A 9099-nucleotide genomic window follows, 5' to 3' on the forward strand; every position below is an offset into this window, starting at 1 on the left:
AAAGACTAGAGCTTTATAGGCTCGACCAAGGACTCTCTAACAGTCATAAAATGACATAAGGAAAGAAATAAAAATCGAAATAATAAACTTGGAAGCAAAGGAATTGATGGCTCCTTGAAAACTAGCCGTTGGAGGCTTAATGATGAGAATCTTGTGAAGACTTGTATCTTGATAGCTTCTGGACGTGGCCATGATCTTCAAGCCTTCCTGAAATACTCCTTGGCCTCAGTAAAAGAGAATATGGCCGTTGGTCTTGGGCAAAAATCTGTAGAAACTTCTCCAAAGCATTTAGTGTAGATGTTGCCAAATATGGAAGGTTGATGGGAAGAGAGATCCGCCTGATCTCCTGGGTGCTGGTCCAGCTGAGGACGTCTTGGATGTCTTCTGAATGGTCTAGAGTATCTCCTGGTTCCCATAGATAGCCCTGGGTCGAACCAAGTTGAATTGGTTGAAGACTTTCCTTAAATGATGTCGGTTTGGCCAATTGATGCAAACCGGCTTGATCTTTTGGTTTGATTGGGATCCGCCTGATCCAGTGTGGCATGGTGCTTCCTATGATGTTGTAGAGTGCCTCTGAATGACTTAGAAGGTCTCCTGGTTGCCATTCTTGAGGTTGGTTCAATGTGAAACCCGGATCTTCCAAATAAGGCAAGTGTAGAGCTGGTTTGGCCGGTTTTGGGAAATTGATCATATCTTCCAATTTCCTTGACCATTTCTCGAGATCTTGGGCTTTCTGGAAAGATAATAAACTCCTCTTGATTCCTATGATCGGTTTTGGTTCAGGCCGCTTCTTCTTTGGGCTTGAATCCTCTTCTAAAGTCGCATACTCGCAGATGGACGGGCTGAGAAACCTCTGAATTGTAAAATTCATAACTTCTTGCTCCGTGAATATTTTGGGCAGATTCCAATTTTCCTGGACTCCCTCTTGAGTGTAGAATCCATAAAAATTATCCTCGTGATTTAAACCCTCCTGGTTTGTAAGATATGGCATTTTTAGTGCACGTATGTCCTGGTTGGCGCCTTGGCTGGTTGAGTAGGGTGTTGGGTCGACCTCTGGTTGAGCTGCTGAATTGCTGGCCGCAACAGTGGGTGTCCGCCAGAACACACAGGACGTCTGTGGCAGTCCGTGTGTGTCCATTTGTGTCCGTCAGTGTCCGTCAGCACACACAGGATGTCCGTGGCTGTCCATCAGTACACATATCAGCACGCTGGTTCTTGGACTCAGCACGCTGGCCTTCCCGTGGACTGTTCGGGTGATTTTTGCCCACGTGGGCTGTTTGTTCAGTACACACAGGATGTCCGTGGGTGTCTGCCCGCACACATAGGACGTCTGTGGCTGTCCGCCAGCACACACAAGACGTCTGTGGCTGTCCGTGTGTGTCCGTGTTTGTCGTGTGTGTCCGTCAGCACACATAGGACGTCCGTGGGTGTCCGTCAGCACACACAGAACGTCCGTGTGTGTCCGTCAGCACACACAGAACGTCCGTGTGTGTCTGTCAGCACACACAGGACGTCCGTGTGTGTCCGTCAGCACACACAGGATGTCTGTGCCTGTCCGTGTGTGTCCGTCAGCACACACAGGATATTCGTGGCTGTCCATCAGTACACATACCAGCACGTTGGGCCTTAGACTCAGCACGCTGGCCCTCCCCGTGGACTGTTTGGGTGATTTTGGCCCACGTGGGCTGTCTATTCAGTACACACAGGACGGCCGTGGGTGTCCGTCAGCACACACAGGATGTCCGTGGGTGTCCGTCAGCACACACAGGACGTCCGTGGGTGTCCGTCAGCACTCAAAGGACGTCTGTGGGTGTCCGTCAGCACACACAGGACGTCTGTGGGTGTCCGTCAGCACACACAGGACGTCTGTGTGTGTCCGTCAGCACACACAAGACGTCTGTGGCTGTCCATCAGTACACATGTCAGCACGTTGGTCCTTGGACTCAGTACGCTGACCCTTCCCGTGGACTGTTCGGGTGATTTTGGCCCAGGTGGGCTGTCTGTTCAGTACGCACAGGACGTCCGTGTGTGTCTGTCAGCACACACAAGATGTCTGTGGCTGTCCGTGTGTGTTCGTGTGTGTCCGTCAGCACACACAGGACGTCTGTCGCTGTCCATAAGTACACATATCAGCACGTTGGTCCTTGGACTCAGCACGCTGACTCTTCCCGTGGACTGATTTTGGCCCACTTGGGCTGTCTGTTCAGTACACATAGGAAGTCTGTGGGTGTCCGCCAGTGTTACAGGCTGGAAATCAGGGTGGGTAAGATGGATGATGGAAGCTTGGATGGGTCGACCAAAGAGATGATCGGATGGGCGATATGATGGAATGCAAGTTATGAACCTGAAAACAAATGCAAAAATAAATGAGATATGATTTTTCTAATATGATAAAACAAGATAAATAAAGATAGATAGGATGGAATTAGGCTGCTGGTCTGGAGACACTCTCAGCCTAATCAGATGATGATTGAAGTGGATTGAGATGGTGCTTTGCTTGCTGGACTGATGTCTCTCTCAAGCTTGGCAAACGAATTGGAATGGAAGGATGGGGGATTGAGGACGCCACAAGACTCTATGGAAAGGAGCCTTGATAAGTCAAGATGCTTTGGAGCTGCTTCACACAAACTCAAAAGACTTAGAACAATAGTTTTTAAGAAAACTAGAAAACTGAATAATTCTTATTACTTTCAAAATGGGGTGATTTACAATGAAGCAAAGACTAGAGCTTTATAGGCTCGACAAGGACAGACTCTAACAGTCATAAAATGATAAAAGGAAACAAAATAACTTGAACTTAAAGTCTTGGGAGCAAAGACTTTGATGACTCCATGGAATATAGCCGTTAGACTTGATTTGCTTCCTTCCAAAAGAGAAACTTGTGAAGACTTGTATCTTGATAGCTTCTGGACGTGGCCATGATCTTCAAGCGTTCCTGAAATACTCCTTGGCCTCAGTAAAAGAGAATATGGCCGTTGGTTTTGGGCAAAAATTTGTAGAAATTCCTCCAAAGCATTTAGTGTAGATGTTGCCAAATATGGAAGGTTGATGGGAAGAGAGATCCGCCTGATCTCCTGGGTGCTGGTGCAGCTGAGGACGTCTTGGATGTCTTCTTAATGGTCTAGAGTATCTCCTGGTTCCCATAGATAGCCCTGGGTCGAACCAAGTTGAATTGGTTGAAGACTTTCCTTAATTGATGTCGGTTTGGCCAATTGATGCAAACCGGCTTGATCTTTTGGTTTGATTAGGATCCGCCTGATCCAGTGTGGCATGGTGCTTCCTACGATGTTGTGGGGTGCCTCTGAATGACTTAGAAGGTCTCCTGGTTGCCATTCTTGAGGGTGGTTTGATGTGAAACCCGGATCTTGCAAATAAGGCAAGTGTAGAGCTGGTTTGGCCGGTTTTGGGAAATTGATCATATCTTCCAATTTCCTTGGCCATTTATCGAGATCTTCGGCTTTCTGGAAAGCTAATAAACTCCTCTTGACTCCTATGATCGGTTTTGGTTCAGGACGCTTCTTCTTTGGGCTTGAATTCTCTTCTAAAGTCGCATACTCGCAGATGGACGGGTTGAGAAACCTCTGAATTGTAAAATTCATAACTTTTTGCTCCTTGAATATTTTGGCCCAATTCTAATTGGCCTGGACTCCTCCTTGAGTGTAGAATCCATAACAATTATCCTTGTGATTTACACCCTCCTGGTTTGTAAGATATGGCATGTTTAGTGCACATATGTCCTGGCTGGCGCCTTGGCTGGTTGAGTAGGGTGTTGGGTCGACCTCTGGTTCAGCTGCTGAATTGCTGGCCGCAACATTCCCTCCCCCTTGAAAAGGTTTCGACCTCGAAACTGTATAACCTGCACCAAGATAGAGCAAGTCAGCTTTCATACTCTTTTGGGATTCTAAGGTCTTACCTTGATATTGTTTTTGTTTGGGGATGGATTGTGCATCAGGTGGCTCTTCTTTCAGCAAATAGGATAGGATCACGCCTTTGCTGTGGACTTTGGCATTGCTTCTCTTCTTCAGTGGATGGTCCTTCATACTCTTAGTAGGCTCAGTCCTGACCATCTTTGGGTTTGATCCTCCTAGCAACAAAAGATTATCCGGTGGGATTTCCTTGAAGCTTTCTCCTTTGCAACCTGAAAAATTCTCAACATTCTGGACAAAGAACAAGTGAATTATATCTGATACTGGAGTTTTATGAACATAATATGTTATGGCCGGATTTACCTTGGGTGCATCAGCATGATGAAGAATGATATTCTTCTTTGGAGATATTTGGTTAGATGGCTGCCTTTCTTGCAACTGTTTACCTTGGTCGGTATGACCATCTTTTTGTGATAGCTCAGCTCGGTTTTTATGTTCTTCTTGACTTATCCCTGGATCAAAACATCTTGGCAAAGACAAGTGTATTATACCAACGTATAGGGATTTATAAACTGAAGAAAACATAGAACAATTAACCTTTTATTCAGCTGTGGCAGTAAGAACTTCTTGTTCTTTATTTGCCTTGTACTCACCTTGATTTCCTGTACCAATTTCACTTTTCCTTGGACAAGACAAGTGAATTAATCTTGTCATGGAATTAATAATAGCATTCTGATCTAGGGTGGAATTTACCTCAGATTTTGGTACTTGAACAACACTTTGTTCAGTTTTCGGTTTCCACTTGTGGTGTGGATTTTGATTGAGCTCATGTACTGATTTGGCCTTTGGAACTGCAGTAAGGATATGGCCCTCATCTAGTATACCTGTACCAAGAATATAAACGTTTAGGCCAGTATCTAAAGGTGGTGTTAGATACTTACCTTGGTTTGACACTTTGGTTACTGGTTTTGCTTCTTTAAGCAACTTGGATTGCTTGTCCTTCTGATCCATTAGAAGGTTTGCTCTTGGTGTGTCATCTCCGTGGGATATAGGCTCTTTAATACCTGTAATAACACTCTTGGACAAAGACAAGTGCATCATACAAGTGGTAGATGATTCATGAAAAGATTTAACAAGTATAGGACTTACCTTGGCCTTTACTTGGACAATAGCTTGCTCTGGTTTGTCTTTGGACCTGATCAAAGTATTTTGGCCGACACTTGTACTCATCTTCCTGACCTTTGGGATGTCATTCTTCTGGTTTAACCAATGGATAATGGTGTGCCCCTGCTTTGGCTGAAAGTTATCTTGTTGAGACAAGACTCTTTGACCTTCTTGTGCCACTAATCTTCTTGCTTCTTTGGAACCATGAGTTGGGTACCTCCTTGGATATAGTTCTTGGATTTCAGAACTTGTAAAATCTGGTGCAAATCTATCCCTCATGACTTCCTTAAGAGCTCTCCACGTTTTGATAGTTGGCTCCTTGTAAAGCCGCCTATCATCTTCTTCTTGTACCCACCATTTCAAGGCTTCTTCTCTAAGTTGATCAATAGCATAAGCTAGCCTCTCTTTCCTCAGGATGTTGTTGAAGTGAAACCATTCATCAAGGTTCCTCTCCCATCTTAGATAACCTCTTTTCCCTGAAAATTTAAAGAGTTCAATTTTATCAGCAAAAGATTTATAATCAAACCGAGAATTAACAACATAAGGGTTGTGGGTTTTAGAAGTTGGAGTTTGATTGATCCTTGAAGGATCTGGTGGCTTGGGCTCGACATATACAGCCCCTGGTACATCTCCAGATCTCCTTTCTCCTTCATGTGGACGTTGGCCTTGTGCCTAATTTCTTTTCTCTAACTGAGCAATCTTAAGTTGGAGCTTTTGTAGAGCTGCGGACTGTTGGCTCAAGGTGGCCCTTAGGTTTTGGCCGTGTATCTCCTCCTCCATTGCTTCCTGAAAACAATCTCAAAGAACAAGTGAAGGTATGGAAAGTTTTGGTCTAACCAAAATAAAACAAATGCAAGAATGCAATTTAACTAAACCGAGAAAGTATGCAATTATGAACCGAAATGAAGTAACTATACTAAAATGATTTTTTTTTCTTTTGGTTTTCTGAATGCAATCTCGAAATTAAACAATATGGTATGATAAGAGACACAAATGAAAAGAAAATATGGAAAGAAAACTAATGCTGATATTTTTTTTTGATTTTCTTAATTATGCAAGAATTAACCAACAATATGCAAAAATGATTTAAACTAAGATGCAATATTTTTATTTGGTTTTCTTGATGCAAGCACGAAATGGACAACTATAAATGGTATGAAAATACTGAGAATGATTTATTTTGGCTTTTAAGTTTATGGATGCAAATGGAAAGGAAACAAATTCAAAACAACATTTTTTCTTATGGGATTTTCTTTTATGGAAACTAATGAATGCAAACACTTTTCTTTTGGGATTTTCGATTTTAAATGAATCAAACAAAACTTTTTCTTTTCTTTTTCGTGGCTTTTAAGAGGATGAACAGAAAGAACACAACAACAAATGCAGAAACAAAACTTGAACAAAGAAACTGTTTTTATGGATTTTCGGTTTACAAGATGGAAAAACAAATGCAAACAATATGAATGATTTTTTTTTTTTGAATGCAAATAACAAACTTATGAAACAAATATGGTATGCACGAAATTAATAAAATGCTATGCCTTTTTATTTTTATTTTTATGCAAGATTTAAACAAGAAACAAATATGGAATGCAGATTTTTTTTTTTTAAATGAATGCACTAAATCTAAAAATGACAAGTGGAGCTGGGGAATGAATGCAAACACAATATGATATTTCTTTTTCAAATTTTTGTGAATCAAATGCAAGAAACTTCTTCTCTTATGTTTTTCTTTTCCTAAGAACAATAACAATGCAAAACCTTTTTTTTTTTTATAATTGGAAAAACAAATGCAAACAAGATGAATGATGCAAGGATAGAATGGACCTGATTCAGGAGCTTAAGCTCTGATACCAAATGTTACAGGCTGGAAATCAGGGTGGGCAAGATGGATGATGGAAGCTTGGATGGGTCGACCAAAGAGATGATCGGATGGGCGATATGATGGAATGCAAGTTATGAACCTGAAAACAAATGCAAAAACAAATGAGATATGATTTCTAATATGATAAAACAAGATAAATAAAGATAGATAGGATGGAATTAGGCTGCTGGTCTTGAGACACTCTCAGCCTAATCAGTTGATGATTGAAGTGGATTGAGATGGTGCTTTGCTTGCTGGACTGATGTCTCTCTCAAGCTTGGCAAACGAATTGGAATGGAAGGATGGGGGATTGAGGACGCCACAAGACTCTATGGAAAGGACCCTTGATAAGTCAAGGTGCTTTGGAGCTGCTTCACACAAACTCAAAAGACTTAGAACAATAGTTTTTAAGAAAACTAGAAAACTGAATAATTCTTATTACTTTCAAAATGGGATGATTTACAATGAAGCAAAGACTAGAGCTTTATAGGCTCGACAAGGACAGACTCTGTAATAACCCTCACGAGCAGATATAATTTTGGTCAAGAAAATTCTTTAAGATCAGTTTGAAGATTGATCGATCAGAATTTAAATAAAAATCGACACGGTGAATTAATCTCGACGGGGCTGTCTTTTGGTCGAAAAATCATCTCTTGATGGTTCTGGTCGAGTGTTAATTATTATCGTTGATTTTTATTCATGCTGGGTGAGTTTATTCAGAGCAGGACGAGATTCGAATGATGAAAAATATTTAGTCGAAACAGTCCGAAAAATATCGACAAAACTCTTAAAATTATTTCTGAACAGTCACATGCTTTGCACCTTCTAGCCTACTTGCTTCCTCAGTAATTAGGTCACATGACCTACACCTACTTGCTTGCCTGCTTGCTCATTAGAAGTCACATGCTGGTCACAAGCTACTTGCTTCAGCTGCTTGTAGCTTTCTTCATGGGAAGGAAAAGTTCAGCTGCTTGTGCTGCTTGGTGTGCTGAAGCATGTCACCAGCTGTCTAACCTCATCTTTGTCTTTTGTGGGAGCAAACCCTCATCTGAAGCAACTCCTTATGATATAAAATACCCTCTTCTCTCCTCTGGACGTTCATAACCTGCAAGAAAAACCAGAGAAAAATTCAGAGAGAAAGAGAGAAAGAAGAGAGAAAAATCTGTGAGAAAAGATTCATGAAAAATTCAGAAAAATATTCAGAGAAGAGGAGTGAGCATGGACAACTCTTTCTCACCATCCTGTGACTTTAATCAGTGAGTTTTGGAGTGTTTAAGAGCTGAAGATTTGGTGTCCTGAAGTTGAGAATCACCTATGTTCTTCAGCCTTTGATTTTGATCGGTAAGATGGTTGTGGATCAGTTTCTGTGAGAAGTTTTGTTGGTTTGCCTACACTGGAGATAAATTCTGAATAAATCCAACCATGGATTCTTGTGGTGTTGATCAGGTTAATTCGTGGTTAGCTTGAAGAGAGACAACCAGTCAAGTTTAATTAGTTGAGTAAAACCGGTAAGCTTCAGCTTCTTGATTCAGCCATGTTTTGATGAGAACCAATTGCTGTATGTTGGTTAACCTGTCAGGATCAGTTGTCTAAGGTCTTGTTCTCTTCAGTCTTGGTTGGTTTATGATTTAATCAGTCTCATAGAACCAGTAGACGAACTGATAAGAATTATGGGAATTAAACCGAACTGATTTGATCTTGTTTAGAACTGAATTGAGCTGGTATGTTCTGATCTGATCTGAGCGGAGCTGTCTATGGTCTGAAATTGTCTTGAACTGATGTCGTCTGAGTATAACCGAGTTAAGCTGTTGGGAACTGATTAGAACCGGAGTTAGCTGAGCATGAACTAAGCTGATATGAACCGAGTTAAATTGTTAAAGCTTGAACCGAGCTGAACATGGTATCAATCTGTCTTGAACCGAACTGATATGAGAGAACTGAACTGAAATGTTATGAACTGAGTTGAGTTTCTTCTTGAACCAGACTACTGAACCTTATGTTCCAACTGTTATGTTTTGAATTCAGATGGCCAAGGAGAGTATTCGGATCAGCCGGATCCTTGTGATGGTTCTGAACCGAGAGTGATCCAAAAGTGAAGTGTGATTAGCTTGAGCTCGAGTCTAGTCTTCCTTAGCCAATCTCATGGATTTAAAGGTGAGTCTAGATAGATGATGAATGAATTATGAATGAGTATGCATGATTGCA

The sequence above is a fragment of the Brassica rapa genome, unplaced genomic scaffold (genome assembly GCF_000309985.2).
Source record: "Brassica rapa cultivar Chiifu-401-42 unplaced genomic scaffold, CAAS_Brap_v3.01 Scaffold0902, whole genome shotgun sequence".
NCBI classification, from domain to species: domain Eukaryota; kingdom Viridiplantae; phylum Streptophyta; class Magnoliopsida; order Brassicales; family Brassicaceae; genus Brassica; species Brassica rapa.